Genomic DNA, 27,784 nt, shown 5'->3' on the forward strand with positions numbered 1-27,784 from the left:
TTGCCCTGGGGTCATAAATACAGGTAAGGGAGGAAGGAAACCTCTTAGGGGTATTTAATAAATTTTTGAATCTACTTATATTTATATACTATTCGTCAAAAACAAGAGCTAAGAGCTCATATGGCACTTGTGACGAGCTCAAGAGGAGCCAAGAGCCAAGAGCTCATGTGATATGAGCTCTAGTAAAATTCTAAGAATCAATAGCTTGCTTTAAGAGAAAAATCAAAGGCTTAATGCCGGTCGGGATTTAAAACAAGAGCTCTGAGACACGAGGTCCTTCTAAATATCAAAATTCATTAAGATCCGATCGCCCACTTGTATGTTAAAAATACCTCAATTTTTCTAATTTTTCCTCTCCCTTCAGCCCCCAAGATGGTCAAATCGGGGAAAACAACTGTAAAGAGTCAATTAGTGCAGCTCCCTGACATGCCTACCAATTTTCATCGTCCTAGCACGTCCGGAAGCGCCAAAATCACCAAAGCACTGAACCACACCACCTAAGTCCCCCAAGGAAAGCGGATCCAGTCCGGTTACGTCAATTACGTATCTACGGCGTTTATAAGCGTTTTCCAAGTTTTCTGTTTTCCCCCTCCAACTCCCCCCCCCCCAATGTCAATAGATCTGGTCGGTATTTAAAAGAAGAGCTTTGAGACATGAGTTTTTTTAATTATCAGATTTTATTAAGATCCGGTCACCCATTCTTAAGTTAAAAACACTTCAATTTTTCTAATTTTTCCAAATTAACAACTTCCAGCTCCCCCAAAGAGAACGGATCCATACCAATAATGTCAATCGTATCTAAAGCTTGTGCTTATTCTTCCCATCAAGTTTCATTCCGATCTCTCCACTCTAAGCGTTTTCCAAGATTTCCGGTTTCCAAGGTTTCTGTTTTTCCCTCCAAACCTCTATATCCTTGGATCCAATTCGAATTGAAAATGGATTATCTGAGACATAAGATTCCTCTATATATTAAGTTTTCATTAAGATCCTATCACCCATTTGTAAGATACCTCGATTTTCACGTTTTCCAAGAATTCCGGTTTCCCCCTTCAGCTCCCTTCAATGTCATCGGATCTGGTCGGGATTTAAAATGAGAGTTTTAAAGCACAAGATCCTTCTAGATATCAAATTTCATTAAGATCTGAACACCCGTTCGGAAGTTACAAATACCTCATTTTTTATAATTTTACCGAATTACTCCCCCCCACTCCACCAAAGAGAGCAGATCCGAGCCGATTATGTCAGTCACCTATCTTGGACGTGTGCTTATTCGTTCCACCAAGTTTCATCCTGATCTTTCCGCTTTAAGCGTTTTCCAATATTTCCGCCCCCCCCCCCTAATGACACTGGATCTGGTAGGGATTTAAAATGGGAGCCCTGGGTTTCGAGCTCCTTCTAAAAATGAAATTTCATTAAGGTACGATCGCTCTTTCATAAGTTAAAACACCTAATTTTGTGTATTTTTTTTAGAATTAACCCTCCTCCTCCCCCCAACTCCCCTAAAGAGAGCAGATCCGTTCCGGCTATGTCAATCCCGTTTCTAGGACTTGTGCTTATTTTTACCATCAAGTTTCATCACGACCCCTATACTCTAAGCGTTTTCTGAGACATGCTATCCTTGGAAATATCAAATTTCAATAAGGTCCAATCTCTCCTTCGTAAGTTGAAAATACCTTATTTTTTTATTTTTCAGAATTAACCCTCCTCCTCCCAACTCTCCCGAAGAGAGCAGATCCGTTCCAGTTGCGTCAATCTCATATCTAGGACTTACGATGGTTTTTACCACCAAGTTTCATTCCGATCCCCCCACTCTATGCGTTTCCCATAATTTTTGGTTCCCCCTTCCAGTTTCCCCCCAATATCACCGGATCCGTTCGGAATTTAAAATAAGAGCTATGAGACACGATATCCTTCCAAACATCAAATTTCATTGATATCTGATGACTCTTTCCTAAGTTAAAAATACCTCATTTTTTCTAATTTGTCAGAATTAACCCTCCCCCCCAACTCCCCCAAAGAGAGTGGATCCGTCCAGTTACGTCAATCACGTATCTACGATATTTGCTTATTCTACCCACCAAGTTTTATCCCGATATCTTCACTCTAATCATTTTCCAAGATTTTTGGTTTCCCCCTCCGCCTCTGCCTACTGTCACCAGATCTTGTCAGGGTTTGTAACAAGAGTGCTGAAGCACAAGATCCTTCTAAATATAAAGTTTCATTAAGATCTTATCACCCGTCCATAAATTACAAATACCTCATTTTTCTAATTTTTCCAAGTTACCCTCCCCCCAACTCTCCCAAAGAGTGCGGATCTGGTACAGTTACGGCGGTTACGTATCTTGGATGTGTGCTTATTCTTCCCACCAAATTTCATCCTGACCTCTTCACTCTGAGCGTTTTCCAAGATTTCTGGTCCCGCCCCCACAACTCCCCCCAATGAAACTGGATTCAGTCAGGTCTAAAATAAAAGATCTGAGTTGCAAGGTCCTTCTAAATATGAGATTTCATTAAGATTCGATCACTCCTTCGTAACTTAAAAATACCTCATTTTTTCGAATTAACCGTCCCTCCACTCCCCCCTACAGACGGTCGTGTCGGATAAATGATTATTTCTAATTTAATCTTGGCAGGTACTGATTTTTCTCATTTTTCACAATTAACCCCCCTCCCTACTTCTCCAAAGAGAGCGGACCCATTCCGAATATGTCAATCACGTATCTAGGATTTGTTCTCATTTTTCCACCAAGTTTCAAACCGGTCTTTTTTTCTGAATTAACCGTCTCCCCACTCCCCACAGATGATCGAATTGGGAAAACGACTATTTCTAATTTAATCTAGTCTGGTTCCTGATACGCCTGCCAAATTTCATCGTCCTAGCTTATCTGGAAGTGACTAAACTAGCAAAACAGGGAAAGACAGACAGACAGACTGACAGAATTTACGATCACTATATGTCACTTTGTAAATACAAAGTGCCACAAAAACTTACTAATACCACAGAAATTTACGAAACTTTTTCTAAGACCTTTTAAGCCCTGGAAGCAAGAGATAAATTAGGGTCTAACTCGGTGTCTCCAAGTATCGCCCTGATTTACGAACAATTAGCTACAACTGAAGCCCAGCTGGAGAAAATAAGAAGTCATCTGCTGGAAAATATAACCAATCAAACAGTTCGTGGTAACGAACTGTAGTAAGGAGCGACCCGGCTCAATAGTAACCGAAACTCTAAAAAATGGAATTTTGATACCAATAGTTACATCGAAAGAATCGCATTTTCATGCTGATTTTAAATATATAAGTTTCATCAAGACCAGTTATACCCATCGAAAGTTACGAGCCTGAGAAAATTTGCCTCATTTTAGAAAATAGGGGGAAACACCCCCTAAAAGTCATACAATCTTGACACCATCAGATTCAGCGTATCAAAGAACCATAGAGTAGAAGTTTCAAGCTCCTATCTACAAAAATGTGAAATTTCGCATTTTTTTGCCAGAAGACAGATCACGGATGCGTGTTTATTTGTTTTTTTTGTTTTTGTTTTTTTTTCCTTTTTTTTCAGGGGTGATCTTATCGACTGAGTGGTCCTAGAATGTCGCAAGAAGGCTAATTCTTATGGAAATTAAAAGTTCTAGTGCCCTTTTTAAGTGACCAAAAAAATTGGAGGGCACCTACTCCCCCTCCCACACTCATTTTTTCCCAAAAGTCACTGGATCAAAATTCTGCGATAGCCATTCTATTCACCATCGTCGAAAAACCTAATAACTATGTCTTTAGGGACGTCTCACTCCCCCGCAGTCCCCGTGGGAGGGGCTGCAAGTCACAAACTTTGACCTGTGTTTACATATAGCAATGGTTACTGGGAAGTGTACAGACGTTTTCAGGGGGATTTTTTTTGGTTTAGGGGGGGGATTTGAGGGGGGAGGGTTACATGGGAGGATATTTCCATGGAGAAACCTCTCATGGGGGAAGTGAATTTCAATTAAGGTGGCGCAGGATTTTCGAGCATTATTCGAAAAAACAATGAAAAAATAAATATGAAAAGTTTGTTTCTACTGAAAGTAAGGAGCAACATTAAAACTTAAAACGAACAAAAATTATTATGCATATCAGGGGTTTACCTTCTCGTTATACCTCACTCTTTACGCTAAAGTATTTTTAGTAATTTCAACTATTTATTCTACGGTCTTTGTGATTCAGAGGTCATTCTTAAGGAATTGGGACAAAATCTAAGCTTTAATGTAAAGAGCGAGGTATCGACGAGGGTTGAACCCCCTCATATACGCAATAAAAACATACGGATATAGAAGTTCGTTACGTAAGTTCATTCGTAAGTACGTATATTTTTTGCCAATGAAAACGTTTGTAAAAAATTAAAAGTTCTAGTTGCTTTTTTAAGTGATCAAAAACTTGGAGTGCAACTAGGCCTCCTCCCTCGCTCCTTTTTCTCAAAATATTCCGATTAATTGCAATTAATTCATATGCAAATTTCGCTTTAATTATTATGTGCGGAGAGCCAAGATCAAAACATGCATTAATTCAAATACGTCCAGAAATTAAATAAAAAAAACAAGCTTTTTTAAATGAAAGTAAGGAGCAACATTAAAGCTTAAAACGAACAGAAATTACTCCGCATATGAAAGAGACTTTTCCTCCTCAACGCCCCACTCTTTACGCTAAAGTTTCTTACTGTTTTAAAAATAAAGTTAATAGAAAGAGTCAAACTTTAGCGTAAAGAGCGGGGCGTTAGGAGGAAAAGCCCCTATCATATACGGAGTAATTTCTGTTCGTTTTAAGTTTTAATGTTGCTCCTTACTTTCATTTACTTTCAGTTACTGAAAAGTTCAATGATCCAAATTCACTGAAAAAAGAAGGTACTGAACTGATAATCAGCCTGGTTTATGATTCAGTCACGCTCGAGTTTAATCCATAGTTTGCAAAAATTGAGCAGGCTCTACTAGGTAGTCTGAGATTTCAAACTGAAAATTTGTAGGAGAGAATTGGTCGAATAGAAAAAAAGCTTGATAATTATGATCAAGAGTCCATGCTTGATAGCCTTGTATTTCATGGGTTAAAGTAGTTACCTGGTGTAGACACTCATACGACGATATCTAATATTATAAATAGCAAAATGTCTGTGCTGGGCCCTTTACTTTATTTAGTTTACGTGAACATGATGCACGTTTATCTAAAGGATACATATATTACTAACATTATTGCTAACAAAATTTGCAAAATCTGCAGATAATTTAATAGCTAAAGCTCATATTACTCTCAAAAGATTAGAGATGTTTACAAGTTTAAGTTTGCTGTGTGTGAATGTAAAGAAAAATTTTTACTGACATTCTGTGGAGTGGGTGATTCTGTTGATGTATTCAGTAAAGTTCTATTTGGTGAAAAACCTATTTTACAAGCTATATCACTGCGGTACCTCGGCTTCCATATTGATTCTAATCTATCGTAGAAGCATCATAGCGACATTATCTCCACCAAAGTTGCACTTGGAGTTGGCATCCTCAAAAGATTGAAGCATATTCTGCCGGAACATACTCTTCGCACGATATATTTTGCAATAATCTACCCATATATCATACGGATGTTTAGTCTGGAGAAGCAATTTTTATGTTAATGACAAGCTAAATGGTTTTCTCATAGTTTTGATCGGACGATTTCGCTAAAAAAAAGGGGGTGGGAGAGGAGGCCTAGTTACCTCCCAATTTTTGGTTACTTAAAATTACAACTAGATTTGTTTTATTTTTTTACAAACGTTTTTGTTAGTAATATACATTCGTACCTTACGAATTAGCTTATGCAACGAACTTATATAATTGTATATTTTTATTGTGAGGGGGTTTGCCCCCTCGTCAATACCTCGTTCTTTACAATAAAGCTTGAATTTTGTCCCAAATCTTTCAGAATGACCCTTGAATAACAAAGGCCGTAGAATAACTAGTTAGAGTTATATAAAATACTTTAGCGTAAAGAGCAAGGTATTGTGGAAGAGATGAACCCCCTTATATAAGTAATATTTTATGTTCGTTTTAAGTTTTAATGTTGATCATTACTTCCAGTTGAAAAAAAAAAAATAATTTTCTCATTGTCTTTTTGTAAATGATGCTAGAAAATCCTACGACCCCTTCATGGAAATTCTCCTCCCTCATGAAAAATTCCTGCATGGAAAGATCCTCCCACTCAACTTGCCCCCCCCCCCCAACCCACCCTAAACCCAACACAAAATAAGTCCCCCCCGAAACGTCTGTACACTTCATAATTAACAACTATTATGTGTTAACAATGGTCAAAGTTTATAAGTTGCCGCCCCTCCCCCGGGAACTGTGGTGGATTTAGTCATCCCCAAAGACATAGTTATTAGGTTTTTGACTAAGTTAAACACAATGGCTATCTCAAAATTTTGATCCGGTGACCTTGGAGAAAAATGTGTGTTGGAGGGGGTCTCGGTGCCCTCCAATTTTTTGGTCACTTAAAAGGGACACTATAACTTTTAATTTACGTTAGAATGAACCATCTTGCGACATTCTAGGACAACTAGGTCGATACGATCACCCCTGAGGAAAAAAACAAAAAAATACGCACCCGTTATCAAAAATACAAAATTCCACCATTTTTATGATAGGGGCTTGAAACTTCTACAGTAGGTTTCTCGGATATGCTGACTCTGATGGTGTGATTTTTTTAAGATTCTGTGACTTTTAGAGGGTATTTCCGCCTATTTTCTAAAATAAGGCACATTTTCTCAGGCTCGTAACTTTTGACCGGTAAGACTACACTTGATGAAACTTATATATTTAAAATTAGCATTAAAATGCAATTCTTTTGATGTAACTATTTGTATCAAAACTTTGTTTTTTAGAGTTTTGGTCATTATTGAGCCTAGTCGCTTCTTACTACAGTTTGTTACCACGAACTGTTTGAAATAGTAACTTGTAAATGAATAAAAGTAATACATTCTACTATAACGTTGAGATAGAACTTACTAATGTCCCGGGTTTTCCCGTCCCTTTTTTGTTTTTGTATTTTTTTTCTGCCCATCGTGAAAATTCAAATGCTAAACTGTTATCTGACTTGTAATCAACCAAATTCAAATGGCTGTTACCAATTAGACATGTGAAAAATCTAAATTCCCTTTAAATCCGGTCTTAATGTTCAGGGAAAGTCAACAGTCTTTAGATATTCTGGTACAACCCTCAAGGAGCAATTAAGCCAATGAGAAAGGAGGAAATCTCGTAACGTATTTCAATGTTATTGGAATAGAATTTGCTTTCAACCTAGGAGATTGACCTTAAATGACACGGAAGCCATGCGTATAATAATGTAAACTCAGAGATATACCATTTCAAAATCAAGGCATAAACATACTGTTTGTTTTCTGTTTCTAAGGCTTGTTGATACGTGTAAGGCTTCAGACATCTTCTAATTAACGGATAAAAAATGATTAAATTACGCTTTGCCTCATTGGCATTTTTTCTTGATAAAGACGTGCTTATGAATGAAAGCGTTTAATTAAGCTCAGGTTTCAGCCCTTTTCAGAATGTAATTTGAAAAATATAGCTCGTTCGCAAAATGTAGCCCGATATACACTTTATTACAATTTCAAACGTTTTAGCTTGGCATTGTGAAATAGTTTTTTTTTTGAATCAGTACTAAATGCCTACTATAACACATTAGCGGTGCAAACTCACGAAAATTTAGAGGTGGGGGATTTTTTTTTTAGATTTTTTAAGAAAAAACAAAAAGGCATATTTCAAAGCCTAAGGGTGGATTTTCGTCTTCCTCATTTTTCAGAAAGTTGAATTATATGAAAGGGTGTTTTAAAATCTAAGGAAGCAGTTCCGACCCCCTCCTCAATTGGTACCACCTGTTGGGCTATGTATATAAGTGTGTTTCCTTATAATTACTTCGTAGTCCCAAATTTTCAGAGGACAATGGCCCCCTGCCCCCGTTTGTAACATGGGCTTGCACCCATGTTGTACAACCAAATTATTCATCAAATTTGGATTAATTTGGTACAAATAAAACGTGATTTCTCAAAAATAAAACACTCTCTTTCCGGGTGAGCCAGTTTACGAAAATGTAAAGGGAGAAAAGGATTATTTATTTCTAAAAATTAAGATATTTTTTCTAAGAATTAAGAATTTAAATATAAAATGGGGCAATTCTGTTGTTATTTGATTTTTAATGAAAATGCAAAAAAAAGTATTTTTCAAAATATAGAAGAGGGAGAAAGTGGAAAATCCAAGGGAAAATTCATTTGGGGTCCATGCCTCTTTCTATTACCAGATTTCATATGATCTGTTATTTATTACTATGCATTCTAAATTATCCCCGTAGAATCGAATAAAACTCTATTCGAGTTAAACATTTACAAAATAGTCAAGTAACTCAAAACTAAGATTTTTTGCACTCAATAGGTTTTGATTTTGCATTCCAACGAGTGCCATTTGAAACATTATTTAGCTGCGGTAAGAGGTAAGTATCAGTAAAAATGGCAGTCTTTCAATCAGCCAGCTGGTAGCATTCGGCGCCTTGCAAATTGGACACCTCACAAATAAGAAACAATAAACGGTTGCTATGGCTGACGCAACCAACTGCGTTTTGAAAATAAACTTCTCAAATAAGTCGATAGAATGGATAGTGACGAATGGAGATGAAAATAATTTTAGTACTTGCCAACTTTTAAAATTATTTCGAATACTCACATTTGGATATACAGTCTTTATAAATTGAAAAGCAAAATACTCTTTTTTTTCTTTTCTTTCTTTTACTGAAGTTTTATCTCACCGTAGAATTACTTAGAATTCTGATATACTTACTATTTAGCAGGGCCGTATCCAGGATTTTTTTTCGGGGGGATGGGGATAGAAAATAGTTTTTCGGTGGGGCTTACAAAACACTTAAAAAACGCATCAGCAATTTGTTTATATTCATTTGTTTTACATTTTTAAGAATCGGGCAAATATTTCAGGGTACGTTCAACAGATACGGTCTTTCTACTTAGTATAAAAGTTATACCATGTTCAGGCACGAAAAATCGACTTTTATTTCAAATAAAAAATAAAGAGGGCATTAAAATTTAAAACAAACAGACATTATTCCATGTATAGTGCGGGCTTCCCCTCCTAGACCCCCCGCTCTTTGTGCTAAAATAATTTAGAAATATTTTATTACACCGTTAATTTAATTTGTTTGAGCAGCCGTTCTTAAAAAAGTGGGGCAAAAAGGGAAATGCGTAAAGAGCGTCATAGGCCATATACACACAAAAATATAAAAGTCAGAATGAGGGGTGTAACAGGTTGTGGTTAAATAAAAATGTATATTTTGAATAAGCAGTGTCTAAAATAGAATTTTTCATAATTTGACCGCCCTCCCCACGAGTAAAACAAAATGCCTAATACGTCTCTTATTAAGAAATATACTGTTTTGTTTTGGTTATTTAATCTTGTTTTCGAACAGTTCGTGGTAACAAACTGTAAGTAAGGAATGACCAATAGATATATAAAAAGAATTGGCTTGTTATGTTGATTCCCAAATACAAGTTTAGTGTTACCCATCAAAGGCTAGGAGCCTGGGAAAGTTTTTCCAATTTTCAAAAAGGAGGGTAACCCTCCTAAAAGTAAAAAAAAAATCTTAATGAATATCACTCTACCACATTTAGCGTATCATAGAACCCAGTTGTAGAGGTTTCAAGCTCCTATATGCAAAAATGTGGATTTTTTTTTTGCCAGTAGTTAGATCACGGATAAATGTTAATTTGTTTTTGTTTTTTTTATACCAGGGATGGTCACATCGAGCCAGGGGTCCTAGAATATCGAGAGGGGGCCTATTTGAACGGAAATTGAAAGTTCTAGTGTCTTTTTTAATGACCAAAAAGATTGGAGGGTACATAGGGCTACTCCTCCACGCCTCTTTTTTCCCAAATCGTCAGATCAAAATTTTGAGATAGCCATTTTGTTCAACATAGTTAAAATCCCCAATAACTATGCCTTTGGAGATAGTTACATGACTCCCAGAGCCCCTGAGAAAAGGTTTATAAGTTATAAAAGTTGCCTATTGTTTACGTGTAGTATTTGTTATTGGAAAGTATGCATATATTTTTCGAATGGTGGGGGGGTCAAATTTTCTGATGTGGAGATTTTCCACGGGGAGAGTATTCCGTGGAGGGGGACGTTTACAGGGGGGGGGGGAAACTTTTCGCGAAAATTTTACACTGAGGGAATTTGCCAGAGTTCCTATACGAATTCTTTTTGTGTGTATTGATTTCGCTTTGCCTACTCAGTTTTACGCACGGAGATATTATGTGGTAAATTTTCACCAGGATTGAATTGTCTAGAAGATATTTCCATGGGGAGAAGTTTATCCGCGGAGGTGCAGCCAGATTTCCCGGCATTATTTAAAAAATGACCAGAAATTAAATTTTAAAAAAGACAAGTTTTCCCAACTGAAAGTAAGGAGCAACATTAAAACTTAAAACAAACAGGAATTATTACGTATATGAGGGAGGTTGTCCTCTCCTGAATACTCTACTTCTTACGCTTAAGTTTGAATTTTGTACAATTTCTTTAAGAACAAAGTAACGTATCTGGTAGCCAGTACTCACTCAAGAATTTAGATCCACATGTTCAGGGCTGAAACAACTGAAACGCTAGGGAAATAGATGGGATATATATAATTTGGGCTGTATATTTGGACATTAGGGAGCTGGGGGGTTAAGTATAGCGGGGCTAAATGCAAAATTTAACCTAACCTAACCAAAATACCAACTAAATATTTATTAAAATATAGCTACACCGTAGTCTTCCACTGAACTAAAGCTAATTGTCTCCGAGTACAAACAGCACTTTCGGGGGGATGGGGATAGAAAATAGTTTTTCGGTGGGGCTTACAAAACACTTAAAAAACGCATCATAAATTTGTCTCCGAGTACAAACAGCACTTAACAGGTTATTATTTGAATTAGAATAATAATAAGCTTTTTTAATTAGAACAAACGTTGAATTAGAACAAAAAAAGCTTTTTTAAAAGTGCTACAAAACATTAACACGAAGAGCCAGGCGTTGAGGAGGGAGGAACTCCCCTCATATACGCAGTATTTTTATTCGAATTAAGTTTTGATGTTACTCCTTACTTTCAGTTAAAAAAAATGGGTCTTTATTTAATATCCATTCATGTCTATAGTTCTATTATGTTACACACTAATAAATTTAGCTTAAGAAAGTTTCGTTATTCATCTGATACAAAAAAATCTCCATATTTTGCCACTACTAACGTGTTAATTATCTTATTTGTAATTGTGATCTGTTTATAATTCAATAGATTAATTTACAACTTAAAATTATGTAAAACTCTATTGCAAATTTTCTTTCAGGATGGCTTCCAAACAAAATAAAAAAATCACAGATAGGAATTAGCGGTACGGCAAACTCCACAGTTCTTTACTGACAGAAAATAATTAAAAAAATGGAAACGAGGTTTTTTCTCTGTTATTTTAGGCCATATTGTACGCTTATAAATATGTTTGGCTAAAAAACAGAATTTGTTGTACATCTCTGCATCTTATGCAAAAAATTATCCAGATTTTATTGGCGCTGTTATAACTAAAAGTTTCAAAAAAAAGTGTTAATTTATTCATAATTGATAATTCAATAAATTAATTGGTAAAATTCTAGTTTAGCGGACTCTTACTATCTTGGAAAGTGGTTGAGCTAAGTGAATGAGATTTTTAAGAATGGAATCTATGGCCAAAATCTACCCCGGGAAGGTATTGCTAACATAATGTGCCTTTTCTTATTTCTAAGGCTTAGACATTTGCATAAGTGACAGGTCTGCACCGATTTGAACTCTGACAAAAAAGTTTTACCTTAACTTTGTGCTTTCAACTTCCCACGAGCAGATCTAAAGCAGAATCTAGGGGGGGGGCAATATGACAAGGGCGCCAATAAGCAAACTCTTTGGAGACCCAATGTGACAAAGGTTCCGACAATCGACGAAACATGACAAATTTGTTTAAAGAAAAAAACAACTAAAAAACAGGGAAAAACAAGGAATGAGGGCGCCAGAAAAAATCTTGGGGGTCCCCCAGATCCACCAGTGCAACCTCCTTTCTACGGGCTGTGGGTTTAAATGTAATTCTTGTTATTTCAGTAGAATTTTAATCTATATCAAGAATTTATTCCTAAAATTTAAGAAATAGCTTGACGGATCATTAAAATCTTATAAATTGGAATTGAGTAAAGATAAGAGGCTCAAAATGATTTCTTACGCCTCATTTGAGAAGGAGATTTATCTTACGAGATTTCATTTTCATAGCACAAAGATTGGCACAGATCATCTAAGGTCTGTGCCCTCGGATAGGAGAAGAATTAGAGTGAAGATAAGAGCCTCAAAATATCTTCCCAGGAGATTATTAGACTGTGGGTGCCTTTTCTGAGAGTTTCATCCCCCTAACTTAACTACTTTCCAAGATAGTAAAAAAAACTTTACCGATTTTACTAATTTTACAAAATTTAAAAAAATTCAATTTAAAAATATTTTACCGATTAATTTATAGCTTATGCATAAAACACCTCTCCCATTTTCGTTTAAGACCACTTCCGCACTAAAGAGTAAATAAATCGCAGACAGGAAATAGCGGTACGACAAACCCCATACTTCCTAATATAAACATCCTTCTTTACCTTGTTTTCACAAAGAAAAATGTAAACACCCCACTGATTCTCCTTTCAGATGATATCACACAAACAATCCTATTCCTTGATTCGTACTATATTAATTTAGAAACAGTACTGAATCAGAAATCCTCCAACATAGGTGGTGCGAAGGTGAGGAAACCTTTAGTGACAGGCGCATAAGGAAGGCGCATTTCCGCCCAGGTGAGAAATTTATCGATTGTTTCGATCTGTGCAGCAGAGCAGCATCGCGCTGCTACTCCTGTCTTAATTGGTTCAACAACATTGACATCATTTCGATCTGCTCTATTATCTCCGGGAATGGTTTTTATGAAGTGGAGGGCGTTTCAGGTTAATAGGGTGAAATAAAGGGGTGTCTGATGAATAGGAGGCTATATGTGGTTTAATGAAGAATAATTTTCTGAATGAGTTGACTTCTATAATGATGATTGTTTACTTTATTTAAAAAGCTGGAAGAAACTCTCAAGTTAAAGTAAACTTAATTTGCTGATCAAAATGAAAAATGTATGACAGGGCGGTATCCACGATTTTTGCTTGGGAGGGATTGCTAAGAAAATTTGTTTAGGAGGCTAAAAAATAACTTATATGAGGGGGGAGGGGTTAAGGAAATTCTTGTCTCCATATTTGACAACAAGTTACGAGCGAGACAAATGCAGTTTTCTCTCGATTTTTAGGAGAAATAGCCTTTTTACCTACATTTTCTTGGCTAATTGACGAGTGGGAGAAATTTTTCTGGGTATGTTGGTTAAAACTCAGTAAACAATCCCTTCTAGAAATACCTCTGATGTTTGGATATTTAGAAGAATATTGTCTCTAAATCTTAGCTGTCCTCCCAATTCACAAAAATACCGGGGGAGGGGAGGGCAAAATATATTTTTCGAAATGTTGGGGGAAATTTTGGTCGTTTCCAATGAGCTTACCAAAACGAGTATTTTTCAATAAAAATATATGAAAAAAAATACATTTCCCGAAATATATAGAAGGCAAAATCCAGGGGAACAAATGCACACCCCTACGACCCTCCACTAATTTACATCGCTGATTCCATCCCAAGAGAAGAAGTAAGAACTCACAGTCCCTATGAATCTGGTGGAGGGAGGGACAAATTCTATCATTTTAAAGGAACGGGGAATTATTTGTTTAGTAGAACACCGATCCACATCAATCGCTAAAGTGTAAGACATATCTCAAATCGCATCAAACAGATTAGAATTACTCCAGATTAAGTCGATGTGATGTCTCATCTCCGATAATAGTGTCTATGTCGTGGAGGGCAGTTCAGGTTAATGCGGTGGAAAAAAAGGGGTTCGTTTGAATAGGAAGCTACTTATGGTTTGATAAAGAAATTTTATGAATGACTGCTTACTTATGGTGAGGGTTACTGAACGAGTTCATTATAAAATAAGGAAGAACTAAGAAGAATGGAACTGAATTTGAGACTTCCCAAGAAAAAAAAAATCAATGAACTAAATGTTTATGAATAAAAACTGCTGTGGTAGTGCTCAGTGGGTTTGCTTCTACTTTATTCTCAGGTAAAGGGGAACAATTAGCGCAGGCGGGGTAGGGACATGTGCCCTGTAGACTCCCCCAAACCCTATATATTGAAATTTTTTTGGCTGGGTATCGTCGATGAAAAATACTTTGTCATTTTTTCCGTTAATAATTGAAAAGATAACTAATTTGTCCCCCCCCCAAAAAAATGTTTGTACTTTGATGCCACTGCTTAAGGATAAAGATACGACCTAGAATGCCCCAAGAGCGTTTAGGAGTTCACTTTTAGATTGCAACGACAGATGGAGTAATATAATGCATGCAGGTATGGACTCCAACTCGAAAATCTCGGGATTTTGTGGATTTTCCCAATATTTTTTCCCATGAGATGGCGCTTTTTCAAGATTTTACCCGCCCCACGAATACTCCTCCTCGGGATTACCCTTCCTCGAAACATAATTTTGGGCTAAATGGAAAGCAGGTCGTCTGTGGTTTGGGTGGGAGGAAAAGAAAGACCCCTTGTTTGGGGTTGCTAAGATAGATTTAAGGGAAAAGAAAACTTCTTAGGAGGGTGTAAAGAGGAAGGCTTTGAATAGATTGGGATGGAGGAAGAGCGTGCGTAACTGTGTTGGATTCAGGTGGTTCAGTAATCCGGTGAGTTGTCAGTAGTAGTAGTAGTAGTAGTAGTAGTAGTATATTTTCGTATATTTTCCAGGGGGGGATTTTCCCTGGAGGTAAACGCCGACAGAAAAGGTCAATTGAACCTTGAGATTGATCTTAGCATGATATTTAACTAAAAATTTTGTTATTGTGGACTGTGTAAGTCTGTGTCTGCTTTGTATAGTTTCTAGAGTACAGGTAAATCTAGAAACAATACGCAAAAACAAGGGTTTTTTCTTGTGTGAATCAGGGCATGGGGGATTGTATTTTCGTAGGGGGAATTATCCACAGTAGAGGATTTTAAACGGTCAGGAGAATACAATGGATGCTGTTTTTATGTGTAAAATTCGCTTTCCTAGTGCTTCAATAAAGAAGTAAGAAATATTTTTAAGTTTAGCTTTTATTTAGGTCAATAGTCCGCTGAAACCACTTAATGGACAAAGTAAGCAAAATCGATAGAATTACTTTGGGTTTCAACTGTTTCTATTCCCTTCCTAAGCCTAGCAGGGTATCTCAATTATTAAAAGAAATTAACATCGCTCATGACAAGTTCGAGCTACCGAGATTGCCTCCAAGTATTTACGAACTGCAGGCCTTTGATGTTAATGCAGTAGAATTAAGTTGTTTCGTAGAAAAGCAAGGCTTTTGTGATTTGATGAAGAAGTTTCCTAAACTGTTCAGCTATATTCTTAAAGCAGCTGAATTTTACCGGATTTCACCTTCTGTGAAAAACAAATTTTTATAAACTTATACTTTTGATTGATTTAGAATTTTACCAGGGGCTTCGTTACAGAAATTTTATTGGGGGGGGGGGTCAAGAGAGGGTGCTATTGAAGTAGGTGCTATTCAGCGGCAGTGAAGAAAAGTAAATATTTAAAAGACAAGCTATTTGGTAAATTTAAAAACACTATGCAATACATTAGAAACAATAAACACACAAAAAATAATCATCAGGCAGTTCGTAGTGACGAACTGTGCGTAAGCAGCGACCCGAGTCAATAGTAACCAAACTCTAAAAGACGGAATTTTGATATCAATACATGTATCAAAAGAATCAGATGTTTATACTGATTTCAAAAAGTCTCATTAAGTTTAGTCTTACCCATCAAAGGTTACGAGCTTGAGTAAATTTGCCTTATTTTCAAAGAAAAGGGGAAAACCCCTTGAAGTTTTAGAATCTTAATGAAAATCACACCATCAGATTAAGTGTATCAGAGACCCTTATTGTAAAGGTTTCAAGCTTCTATCTGCAACAATATTGAATTTTGTATTTTTTGCCAGAAGGAAGATCACGGATGCGTATTTATTTGTTGTTTTTTTTTTTCCAAGGGATGATCGTATCAACCCAGTGGTCCTAGAATATCGTGAGAGGGCTCATTCTAGCGGAAATTAAAAGTTCTAGTGCCCTTTTTAAGGGCACTAGAGCTCAGAGAGCTTACATTAGATATTATTATCAGCATTTATTGGGCATTTCAATGACAAATAAGAGAATCGGAGTTTCAATTAAATATTGGAAATAAAAATTAAAACAATTAAAGGATTCCTGGAGCGGATCCCCTTCTACCAAAGTCCATGACTACAACCGATTTGATCTATCTAGTTATAGTACGAATATCATTCAAAAAAGCACTTGAACTGAACCCTGAACTGAAAGATGTTAGGAACTAAAAGAACCTTAAATATCAGGGGAAAAAATTGACCTGAGCAAATGTGGCGAAACAGGAAGCATAGAACCTTTTCAATTTTGCCATTAGCTAGGCTCACATTTTTACTTGATGATAAGGTTTCAAAGGCAGTACATTTGGAAAAATATTAACGTGGTACACGTTGTGAATTGCAAGAAACCACTCTCTTTTTACAAGGTTCATATTAAAATTGAAGTTTTTTTTTGCCTGCAGATTGAAATTTTAAAACCAACCACGTCTTCTTTTTTACTCGTCTATGCTGTTTGTGCTACGGACTTCAAAAGTTTCAGCTTTGGATTATCTGTACTGCTTTCCTTTTAGATTTCCTTTTGTATTACTGCTTTCCTTTTATTCTGAACGACGTATCTAAAAGATGTTTTAAGTTTTTCCATCACAGAGCTACAAAGGAGCTTACAGGCCTTGTAGATATCAGAAAGATATCAAACCAAGACATATCCTAGTATAGTGATCAATCAAAATACGCAAAAAAATTAAAGTTTTTTTTTTTAGATACAGAGACCTTTAAATTACTTAGTAAACTAGCAATAGATAGGTTGCCGAGGGATGAATGGTTTTAAATTGTTGGGTGAAATCTTAATGACAAAAAAATAGTCCCAATTACGACTGTCAAGACGCCTATAAATAAATGACCGACTTTATTTATTTAGCCAAAAATGACTTTGCAAAAAGTATTAAAACAGTTCAAAACATGTGACAAATACAAGGATAAGGGCAGAAGAGAAATATCAGTGTTGAGTGAAACAGAACTAGGAAAATCAACTTTGAAAAAAAAAAATCTACAGGCTTCCCAGCTGTTACAGCCTTAACAGGACGGACTATATGATTTAAAAAAAACTGTTGTTCTTTCCCAAATCGTCTCCTAAACTCCTAAAAAAGCCAGGGAATGGGCAACCCCAAAAACAGCAAATCCCATCAGACGAACTGCCAGGTACTTTATAAACCTTGTAAAGCTATTTATAGTTATTAATGGCTATTTAATATAAAAACTATTTTTTTATAAAAATTATAAAGCTAAATATACCAAAATATAACATTTGCTTAAAAAGATTAATAATATAAAGAATAATAACGGTAAAGCAATAAAATTTCAATTCTAACCTGTTCAATTAAATGTTACAATGCGGATTTATACAAATGATACTTTATTTTATTGGCACTCTCTATTCACGATTTCAATTCTTTCTTTTAGTATTGTTAGTCATTTACGATGCATGGGAAATTGTTTTCCAACTAGGCATTAATGGGTATAATTCGGTGATACGGAAGCACCATATATTTCAAGGTATAGAGTATATTAAAATGAAGCGTGTACATACCTTAGGCATACAGTAGGAATTTTCTTATATTGACACCTTGCAATTTTATACCAATAAGCATAGATTGGGTGTATTAATTAAATAATTTTATATCCATCTCAATTGTCTGAATTGAAGAAAATCAAACCTAGTGATTTTGATAAGCTACCAGGTTTTATATATGTGAAAAATTTGACTACCCATGGTCGTCAACTGGGGAGGGAGGAAATTTCGCCTCCTAGATTTATTACCCCCTTTAGATTTTGTAAAAAAACCTTTTGGGGGGGATTTTCTTTGAAAATTGCCTTTAAAGTTTTTTCATTGATAAGACTAAAAAGTTATTTTTTGCACCATGAGAAATAAATTTACCCCTCCCCCTTCATTTTCGGGAATTGACAACACTTTGAATACGCTTCCCCACCCCCTTATACGGAACTACAATATTTGAGTCACGAATGAAAAAACAAAATATAATCTTAAACATTGATCGGTATCGGCCGTTCATCGTTTTATCTCTTAATAGTTTTATTATACGTTTAGCGAACAATCATAAGCAATTTTAGTTTGTAACCAGTGGGACCATGAACCAAATATCATCCCACCCAAAATAAGAATAAATAGATTTTAGAGAATTGACCTTTATGGGGTGGAGGGTAGATCACTGACAGTGTTTAAGGTGACACTGTTTACTGCTTTGACTTTTATCCGACTATTTTACTTTATTACAATTAAATTAATAATTTAATAAAATTAATAATTAATAATTAATAATTTTAAATTAATAATTATAATTATATAATTAATAAAGACAAAACAGCTTCTGTTTCTGTTTGCGATGGAAGAATTGACTTCTTGTATTGTAGAAATTAATAGTCCAATCTTGAAATTGGTCTCTGCTGAACCGATAACCTGGGTTCTGGATAAACCCTTTTATTCGAGGAGCAGAATGAGTCATTAGCTATAATTTCTCCATAGGTTATCGGGACTGTTTTTGGCTATTTTTTTTTATTCTTTTCAATCGATACGCTGAATTTTTCTTTCTTTGCAGAATTCTAGGCACTGACACTATTTACGAAAATCGTTTTTTTCTTAGCAATTTTCACTTTTACCATAAACTCTTCTTAAGAAATTTAGGATTACCTTCTGAGGATCGCTTCTATTAGGAGTTCGTTATATGTGGCAACTCATCTTCCAAAGTCTTTTATTAAAACCTATACTATTCTGAACCTATGGTTCAGGAGCTGATTATTTCTCAATAATCAGCTATAATTTCTCAAGACGTTTTCAGTACCCTTTTTCGGCTATTTTTTTATTATTTTCGAATTACAACGCTAAATTTTTATTCCTTTAAATAATTCTAGGCACTTGCACTGTTTACAAAAAAAAATTTTTTTTCAAGGGATTTTCATTTTTACCATACAAAAGAACTAAACTCCTCTTAAAAATCTGTAAGATTACCTTCTAGCAGGGTCGTATCAAGGATTTTTTTGGTGGTGGGGGGGGGGGTAGAAAAACTTTAAAAAGCGCAGAAAAATGTGCTTAGACTCATTTTTGTCACGGTGTTACGAGTCAGACAACATTACGAACGAGGTACAAACACAATAACCCCCTCTGGATACGTCCTTGCTTTCTAGGGATCGCTTCTACTGGGAGTACGTTCCCCATGGCAACTGATTTTCCAAAGTTTTTCGATAAGACTTGTATTTTTCTGGACCTATGGTTTCAGGGCAAAGCCGAGTGTATAATAAGCAGATGTAGTTTATTTTATGCTATAAGGGGCATTATAGTAATCAACCATGCTTAAGATCCTCTAACACCTGCCCTGTCTCTTAACGGAAAAGCAGGAAAGGACTTTTTCAAAACACTTTCAAAAAAGGAAAGGCCTGCTTCCGATTGTTTCCGGGGAAGATTGCTTCCGATTATTCTGGAGGCCTAATTAGATTGATAAATCATTTTGTTAGTACATATGGCGGAGAGTTTTTCAGGTCTTTTAGCTACAACAACAAGAAATACCCGAAGCTGAAAAATGAAAAATTTTATGTTTGCTCAATGGGGCAGCAAGCAATTGTATTCCTATTTTTTGTCTCCCCTCCACTAAGTTTTCAAAAATTCATTTTACGCATTTAAAAATTTCAAAAATACATTATCTCCCGAAACTTTCGTGAATGGGCCCTTCTGTCAATGTCGACGGGATTTCTCGCTTCCATTCCTTTTTCGGGGGTAGGGGTTGCAGTTAGAAGTCTGGAACTATGCTGAACCGTTTACGAGTTCCCAATTACGGAATTTTAATAACGCCATCCTTTATGTTTATAAATAAAAAAATCAAGTTTTTTTAAATGAAAGTAAGGAGCAACATTAAAACTTAAAACGAACAGAAATTACTCCGTATATGAAAGGGGCTTTTCCTCCTCAACGCCTCGCTCTTTACGCTAAAGTTTGACTCTTTCTCTTAACGCTATTTTTAAAACAGTAACAAACTTTAGCATAAAGGGTAATACGGAGTAATTTCTGTTCGTTTTAAGTTTTAATGTTGCTCCTTACTTTCATTTAAAAACACTTGTTTTTTTTTATTTAATTTCTGGACGTTTTTGAATTAATGCATATTTTGATCTTGGCTCTCCATACATAAATAATTAAAACGAAATTTGGATATTAATTAATTGCAATTATTCGGAAGATTTTGAGAAAAAAGGAGCGAGGGAGGAGGCCTAGTTGCCCTCCAAGTTTTTGATTACTTAAAAAAGCAACTAGAACTTTTATTTTTTTACAAACGTTTTCATTGGTAAAAAATATGCGTAACTTACGAATTAATTTACGTAAAGAACTTCTATATTCGTATGTTTTTATTGCGTATATGAGGGGGTTCAACCCTCGTCGATACCTCGCTCTTTACACTAAAGCTTAGATTTTGTCCCAATTCCTTAAGAATGATCTCTGAATCACAAAGGCCGTAGAATAAATAGTTGAAACTACTAAAAATACTTTAGCGTAAAGAGTGAGGTATAACGAGGAGGTAAACCCCTCATATGCGTAATAATTTTTGTTTGTTTTAAGTTGTAATGCTGCTCCTTACTTTGAGTAGAAAAAACTTTTCATATTTAATTTTTCATTGTTTTTTCAAATAATGCTAGAAAATCCTGAACCCCCTTCATTGAAATTTTCTTCCCCATGAGAAGTTTTTCCATGGAAATATCCTCCCACGTACCCCCCCCTTAACTCTCCCCTCTAAACCAAAAAAAAATCCCCCTGGAAACTTCTGTACACTTCCCAGTAACCACTACTATATGTAAACACAGGTCAAAGTTTCTAACTTGCAGCCCCTCCCACGGGGACTGCGTTGGAGTAAGTCGTCCATAAAGACACAGTTATTAGGTTTTTCGACTATGGTGAATAAAATGGCTATCTCAGAATTTTGATCCGGTGACTTTTGGGAAAAAATGATCGTGGGAGGGGGCCTAGGTGCTCTCCAACTTTTTGGTCACTTAAAAAGGGCACTAGAACTTTTAATTTCCGTTAGAATGAGCCCTATCGCAACATTCTAGGACCACTCAGTCGATAAGATCACCCCCGGGAAAAAAACAACAAAAAAACAAACAAATAAACATGATCTGTCTTCTGGCAAAAAATGCGAAATTCCACATTTTTGTAGATAGGAGCTTGAAACTTCTACAATAAGGTTCTGTGATACGCTGACTCTGATGGTGTGATTTTCGTTAAGATTGTATGACTTTTAGGGGGTGTTTCCCCCTATTTTCTAAATGAGGCAAATTCTCTCAGGCTTGTAACTTTTGATGAGTATAACTGATCTTGATTAACCTTATATATTTAAAATCAGCATTAAAATGCGATTCTTTTGATGTAACTATTGGCATCAAAATTTCATTTTTTTGAGTTTCGGTTACTATTGAGCCGGGTCGCTCCTTACTACAGTTCGTTACCACGAACTGTTTGATTCCTATTGTATTCTGGGTGCCTTCCATAACTAATTCGCAGCAACCCCGAGCAACTGGGCCAAACTTTCAAAAATACTTTAACCAAAACCTACTGTACGATCTGTTAACTGGAGCTTTTGATGGTTGTTTTCGTGTTTGTGGTAGTGGCGGCAGCAAAAAATATGTTATAGACTGTAAAACGGAAATAAATACCATGATGAGTTCAAAATATTAAAATATAAATAACTAATATATAAATATACAATAAACGGAAATAATATTCATAAACTACCAAAGGAACTGTACAAACTCTGAAGAAAGCCAGATCTACACTCTACTCTGTAGCCTTAGCTACTTTGCTACTAATACTGACCCTTAGCTACTCGTGGTAACAAACTTTAAATTAGGAGCGATGCGGCTCGATAGTAACAGAAACTCTAAGAAACAGAGTCTTGATGACAGTAGATACATCAAAAGATTCGAGCTCTGAGGCTTATTCGAAATATATAAAATTTATCAAGTTTAATATCAACCATCAAAAATTACGAGCTGTCCCATTTTTCGAAAAAGGAGGGAAACACCCCCAAAACAACAAATGATCTTCACGAAAATTACACCGTCAGATTCAGCATATCCGCGAACCTTAATTGAGAGGTTTCAAGCTCCTATACACAAAAATGCGGAATTTTGGATTTTTGCCAGAAGAAACATAACGGATACGTGTTTATTTAATTTTTTTCCAGGGATGACCATATCAGTCCAGTGATCCTAGAGGATCAGGAGAAGCCTCATTTGATCGGAAACCAAAAGACCTATTGCATTTTAGTGACCAAAATATTAGAGAGCAACTAGTTCCCCCCCCCGCCTTTTTGCCAAAAGTCACCTGATCGAAATTTTGAGATAGCCATTTCGTTCACAATAGTCGAAAGATCTAATAAATTTATGTAACTTTATTTATAACTTTATCTAACATGTCTTTATGGATGACTTGACCCCCCCCCACACACACACACATGAACACGCAATGAAATTTGTCATTTGTTTACATATAGGCTAGTGTTGATTATTGAGAAGTATATAAATTTTTTTCAGGGGTACGTGGGAGGATCTTTCCATGGAGGAGATTTTTCGTGGAGCAAGGGAATTTTTCATGGAGGAAAAGCTGGATTTCTCGGCATTATTACAGAAACAATCAGAAATTAAACAAAAATCAAGTTTTTTCAACTGAAAGTAAAGATCAACATTAAAACTTAAAACGAACAGAAATTGTTATGTATATAATGGGGTTGAATCCTTCTCAACACCTTGCTCTTTACGCTAAAGTCTTTTAATGTTGCCCCCTCCTCGATACCTCGCTCTTTACGCTAAAGTTTTTTGAACTTAAAAAAAGCTTTTTATTCTAATTAAAGTGTTTTTAGGGGGGTTCTTCATAAATAATGGAACAAAAAGTCAAACTTTAGCGTAAAGAGCGAGTTATTGAGGAGGGGACAACCCAGAATTAACTTTATCATAAAGAGCAAGGTGTTGTGGAGGGAGCAACACCCTAATATACGTAATAATTTCTGTTCTTTTTAAGTTTTAAAGTTGCCCCTTACTTTCAGTTGAAAAACTTTTTTTTCGAGTTTAATGTAGTGACAAAATCATAAATTAAATTGCAGTTAACAAAAAGTAAAACATAAAAACTAAAAAAAGTAAGACTAAAAAAGGGTAAGATTAAAAAGCTCTCTTTACTTAAAACTAATAGAATGCATCCATTATTTGTATATTCATTTTTCATCTACGCATTATTTTCAAATAACATATTTTGCAATGTTCTTTCCTTTTCACTTCTAGTAGGCTACATATAGGTTGGTTGCAATATCCTATGTCAACGAGCCATTTAACCCCCCTCCCAACAGATACGGCCTTGACTCTGAGTTAACTCATTGTTGGTCCATGTTAATCCACTAGCGTAATTCTGTTTATTCCAATAGCATAAAAAGGAACTCCCAAATTGGTTTTAGGCTTCTGGGATGGCGTACAGTTGTTCAGAAAGCCTCAATTAACTATCAATTGAAGTACATATATTAGCTTGACATTCTTCATATGCAACTATGAATATTCTACGAATTGTTACTCACCCCCCCTCCCCCCCTCAAAAAATATGTCGAGGCTCTTATGATTTCAAGGGTAGTTTTATTAATTACACTTGACCCCCCCCCCACGAAATAAATGTTTATATACATGCCAATTGTCAAATGATTAGAATTCCTTTGAATAAAATTATATCTTTGCAGGGGTACCGAAGGAGAGGGGGCAATTGCCTCCGTACATTCTCCCCAAGCCTTGATTTTGAAAAAATACCTTTTTTGATCATTTTATTAAAAAAAAACATTTGTATTGTTTTATTGAAGAAAAATTTAAAAAAAAAATGAAATTGACCAGCCCACCTGTATTTTGAAAAATACACTTGCCCCTCCCCTACATTTTCGGCAATTAGCACTCCTGTATCTTTGTCTCCGACGTCTACCTAGTAATGTTAATATCGTGCATCTATTAGAAGTACACAAGCCGTGGAAGTATCCGCAACCAGCAAAAACAGGTGCATAGAAATTACACGCGCCCAACCGCATTCTACCTTGAACATGTGGCAACCGAATCATCAGCCGGGTGTTTGTAAAAACCATAAGGGATGTTTATTCTTTTCAATAGGCAAGTCTGTTACCCCTCATTAATTGAGTCTACAACGATTGTCAAATTTATGATATTATTAAATACTTATTATCATAAATTGGAAACAGTATCCTTGAGACCCTTGGGTAGCCAAATAGGATTTTCAAATGGGGGAGAGACTAACCCTCAATTCAATTTTCTTTGGATAGGGGAAAATATCTGAAAAAAGCCAAAAAAAGGGGTCGTGTTTCATCGAGTATTATCGTGGACGACCCATAGGATTCGAATCGCATTCCGAGTTAAATCTTACACGAAATATCTGAGCATACAGCTCTGAACCAACAACCCTGTTGAAAGTTTTACAGAGAAATCAATATCAATAGTTTGAAGTAAAATATTAAAACTATTGCTAAGGCACCGTAAATATCTTAGTAGTTTACATAATAACTTTCGCGATTGTGAATTGAACTTTTTTTCATGTCTTAAAAGACATTACTTGAGAATTTTTTTTTTTACAAAACCCCTTTCTAGCCACTTCTTGGCTCATTGAATTTTCATGCTAATATTTTTGGATAAATATTTTTGTAGTTTACATAATAACTTTAGCGATTGTGAACTGAACTTGAAAAAATTTTCAACTTTTTTTCACGCCTCACAAGACATTGCTTATGGTTATAAGAAAAGAAATTCGGCAATAATGTTTTTCTAAAAACAATTTAAACTTCAAACTTTAGGTTTTCTTCTTTAATTGTTATAATCCCTTGCTAAAATATATACAAATATTTTTGCAATTACCAGTTTTTTGCTCTTTACGCAATCTAATGTCTTTTCATTTTGTGGTCTATTCAAAGATGTTTAATTATTACAGCAAGTCCGATTTCTAACAGTGATTTCTATTAAGCTTCAAACTTTTGGTTTTGCTTTTAAGGTTTTTAAATTATTGTAATCCCTTGTCAAAATATGTGCAAATATTTTTGCAGTTTTTTTTCTCTTTAAGCAATTTAATATAAACTTCTCCGTACATGCAATGCTGATGTATATAAGTTGTCATTTTAAATTATCATTTTCGGTGTTTATTTGTCATCTTTATTTATTTTCAATTCTTTCTTTTTGTTTCTGCCGACATGAATTTTTATAGAAAGTAGTTTAAAATTAGCTATATTAGTTTTTAAAAGGTTTGATCTTATTCTATGCATGTTTTTTCATTCTTTCTTTCTTGTCGTTATTGTGTGCACATTTTGTTAGTTTGTTAATCTTAAACATTATTTTTTTTTCTTGTTTTATCATTGTTGTGCGTCATCAATACTCCAATTGTTTCCCCCCAAGCACGGTGATTCGTATTAAAACACGTTTGATATGTTATGAATTTTTGTGATAAATAAACTAAAACTACAATAAAAAACTTTGGAAAAAATTAATACCATGGAGGATAGTCTACAGATTAAGGCTTCAGCTAGTTACCGAAGGCTCATGGGTTCAAATCCCAAAACAACAGCAATTTTTTCTAATACTTGGTAGTATTAAAAATACAAAGAGGGACAAAAACATGATTTAGTAAGCGACCCCTCATTCATAAGCTTGTATACCAACCGCACCTGCAGAACATAGATCATATAATCTTAACTACTTAAGTACTCAGCGTCTTTATGTGTTTAGCATTCTTCAACTTCCTTGATGGTTTATTGTCTTCCTTCAATGAAATTATTCCAATTTCCCTGAACGGTACCTCAAGGAATACTTTTTGCTCTTTCCTTCCTCTTCTGTATATTGATTAGAATAGCGTGCAGAATTATAGCATGGTACTTTCCTTTCTTTTGACTAAAAGTCATGACATTTGGAGAAATAATAACCTAGATTCGGCCCATAAGTTATAACATGCAAGGCAGAGGTAGTTAACATGTCTCTAAAGAAGTTTAAAAAAAAAAACATTATTTATAAATTAAAATCCATGGAGATCAGACACGTAAGCAGGATTTTTTTTTTTTTTTTCAGGAAAAGACCCAATAATAAACAAGAATAATTTTGGTGATTACGTTTTATAGCGACCACCCTTTACTCTTGATCTATAAAGAAACAGGTTTCCTGTGTCCACTCGGAGATAATCTGCTTAGCCGGAGCGAGATAAAATGCTATGCAGGTATATTTTTAATCAAATATTCAATATATAGAGGTGGTTAGGTATTTGATATAATGCATTCTGGGCAGCCTGTGTTCCATAATTCTCTATTGTAGTTTCCAAAATTTTGTTGCCAACGTAGTATATTTTCATCATACTTGGTAAATTTCATTAGGATTAACCTAACTTCGCTTCATGGGTGTGGTCGCTATAACACGTAACTACCATAATTTTGTTTGATGTGAATAAGAAGCGGCCCGAAAATCGGTTTAACTTGGGATTTCTTGGGACAACCTCCCCCTCCCCCAGCATATAACAGAAATAGCCATTATCAGTCAGAAACATTATTATTTTAACGTGTTGTTTTGTAATATAGGAGATATGGCTGTTATTGCTGATGGAGGGGTTGCATTGGTATAAATATTGAAGTTAGACAAAAAATTGACTAGTGACTATTCTGTAATTAACTGTTAGCCAGGGCGCTCCATCAAAACATCTGACTATTATCTTATATCCCCTCCGCCATATTACTCTGACAGCAACATCTCCAATCAGACAAGGGCACATAGATTCACGGCAACAGGAATACGCAGACTCAAACCTTACGATTGAAGAAAGAGGGGGCAGAGGCTATTTCATGGGGGGCAAAATGCAATAACAGAATAGATAGCTGTTTTTTTTTTCAGAGAGCCTTCACATAAATGGCAGAGTTTAAACTGCGTAAAGATAATTTAACCTGATTAGTTAGTTGATCAACCAGCATTATTATTTGCTAAAATTTGTTTAAATTCAAAAGTTAGTCAATTGATGTTAAGTAATTAAAGGTTATTAGTAATTAAATTGAAATAAGTTCCGAAAAAGGGGGCGAGCCAGTAAAGGGTTCCAGACGGAGCTGATTTTCGGAACAGTTTGTTGTTTTTCAGATATTCGTATTTTCTTAAATACCCCAAAATAGGCATTTCATATATGTGCTTCTGTTTTTTAGGGTTTCCCTATAGGTATTTTGTGCCAGAATGTCAATATATATTCGGATTACACAGAATATCAAAATAGAAAAGAGTTTCCATTTTATATCTTGTCCCAGAAGTGTATCCTGTAGTGCAGGGTCTTATGTTGAAAAGACATTTAGAAATTTTCGTGGAGATCAAGAGCTGGCAAGTCAAGTACCATACAAAAACACATTTGTCTTTTGAAATACTTTTAGCTCCAAGCTTGTTTTTTTTTTTTT

General features: G+C 35.4%; 1 protein-coding gene and 1 long non-coding RNA gene across 5 annotated transcripts in view; one reads left to right on the top strand and one right to left on the bottom strand.

Moving 5' to 3' along the window:
• Positions 1-27,784, bottom strand: part of LOC136030963 (protein couch potato-like) — a 191,778-nt gene that overhangs the window by 159,565 nt on the left and 4,429 nt on the right. For 2 of the 4 annotated variants that reach the window (XR_010618400.1, XM_065710107.1), the window contains exon 1: positions 12,693-12,807. The exons of the other annotated variants lie outside the window; for them this stretch is intronic. The gene's annotated coding sequence lies outside the window, so the exon portion shown is untranslated. Of the gene's footprint in view, positions 1-12,692; positions 12,808-27,784 lie in introns of those variants that run through there. 4 annotated transcript variants of the gene reach the window in all.
• Positions 12,798-26,578, top strand: LOC136030964 (uncharacterized). The gene is made up of 2 exons (XR_010618402.1): positions 12,798-12,887; positions 26,433-26,578. It is a non-coding gene; the product is annotated as an uncharacterized LOC136030964 (long non-coding RNA).

Source organism: Artemia franciscana, chromosome 9 (genome assembly GCF_032884065.1).
Source record: "Artemia franciscana chromosome 9, ASM3288406v1, whole genome shotgun sequence".
NCBI lineage: Eukaryota > Metazoa > Arthropoda > Branchiopoda > Anostraca > Artemiidae > Artemia > Artemia franciscana.